This window comes from Myotis davidii, unplaced genomic scaffold, assembly GCF_000327345.1.
Source record: "Myotis davidii unplaced genomic scaffold, ASM32734v1 scaffold3578, whole genome shotgun sequence".
In the NCBI taxonomy this organism is placed as follows: Eukaryota; Metazoa; Chordata; class Mammalia; order Chiroptera; family Vespertilionidae; genus Myotis; species Myotis davidii.
The window spans coordinates 669627-671304 of NW_006289094.1; positions in this window are offsets into that span (position 1 = coordinate 669627).

Below are 1678 nucleotides of genomic sequence, written 5' to 3' on the forward strand. Positions count from 1 at the left end.
TATTGGGAAGAGAAATTAACTCGGGGGCGGGGCCGTGAGAGCAGGGGGCGGGGCCTGCGCTGCCCCCTTGTCCCTGGCCGGGTGCCGGACCAGGTGCTAGCGGTCACCGCGTCCTGGGGCTCGGGCCTTGGCGCCCCTTCCACTTTGCATGCCGCCCACGGGGGCCGGGGGCCGGCTGTGGCCCTCCGCTTGGGCCCTTCCCTAGGGTGGCTGGCGGTCCTGGGCTCTCCGCCCCGCGCGGGGCGGGCAGAGGTGTGAGTGTGCCGGGAAGGAGGCCTCCACTCACACACACTTCCCGGTGTCTGGTGTTTACAGTCCAGGAGTCCTGGGAGTGCTGCCCAGCCCCCGCCACTCTGGGCAGCAAGGTGACCCAGGGGTCATCAGTGCCCCGCCCGGCAGGAGCCTGTGCGGGCTCTCCCCTGCCTCCTCCCCATAAACTTTGCCCTGAGGGGCCCCACGCTGGCCTCGGGAGACACCCAGGCCCTGGCCGGTTTGGCTCAGTGGGACGAGCGTCAGCCTGCGGACTGAAAGGTCCCCCGTTCCATTCCGGTCAAGGGCACAGGCCTGGGTTGCAGCCTCAATCCCCCGTCTGGGGCATGCGGGAGGCAGCCCATCCATGATTCTCTCTCATCGTTGATGTTTCTATCTCTCTCTCCTTCTCTCTTTCTCTCTGAAAAAAAAGAGAGAAAGAGAGACCCAGGTCCCTGGTACCCAATTGAGGACATGACTCCTCCCCCATCCCACACACCACTCTCAAAACACCTCTTCTTTTTTCTTTCCTTTTTTCTTTTTCTTTTGTTTTGTTAATCCTCACCCAAAAAATGGAGGATATTTTTCCATTGATTTTTAGAGAGAGTGGAAGAGAGAAGGAAAGACAGAGAGGAACATCGATGTGAGAGAGACACATCAATTGGTTGCCTTCCGCATGTGCCCCGCCAGGGCCCGGCCAGGGGGGAGCCTGCAACCGAGGCCTGTGCCTCTGACCAGAATTGAACCTGGGACCCTTCGGTCTGCAGTTCGAAGCTCTATTCGCTGAGCCAAACTGGCTAGGGCATCTTTTTCTTTTTTTATAGTGAGAGGTTATCAACCATAATCTTATCTTCTTTTGTAAACCCTTACTTAAGGATATGTTTTTATTCATTTTAGAGAGAAAGGGAGAGAGAGAAAGAGAGAAACATTGATGTGACAGAAACATCAATCAGTTGCCTCCTGTACGTGTCTCAACCAGGGACTGAGCCCGAAACCTAGGTTTGTGCCCTGACCAGGAATTGAACCAGCAGCCTTTTGGTGTGCAGGCCGACACTCCAACCAATTGAGCCACCCGGCCAGGGCAGCCCTGCCTGGGTGAGTGGGGCCGTTGGGGGGCTGGGCGGGCTGTCAGCGCCCAGCGCCCCGCTCCCTCCTCCACGCAGGGACGGGAGACCACAAGTGAACAGTGGTCTCGGGCAGCTGGAGCCCCCGGGGTGGCAGGTGCCGCCCACACCGCTCACTCTGCCCTGGGTGTGGCCTGGAGGAGGGCCTGGTCCTCAGCTCCTCACAGGTCCCTCTGCTCCTCACCACTCCTGGGCCCCTCCCACTCTAGCTGTATCCTAGGCTGGCCCCCACGGCCCCCAAGAGGAGTGTTAGGGGGCTGCTTGCGCCTGGCTGCAGTGGGACACATTGTGCTTTCCCGTGGTGG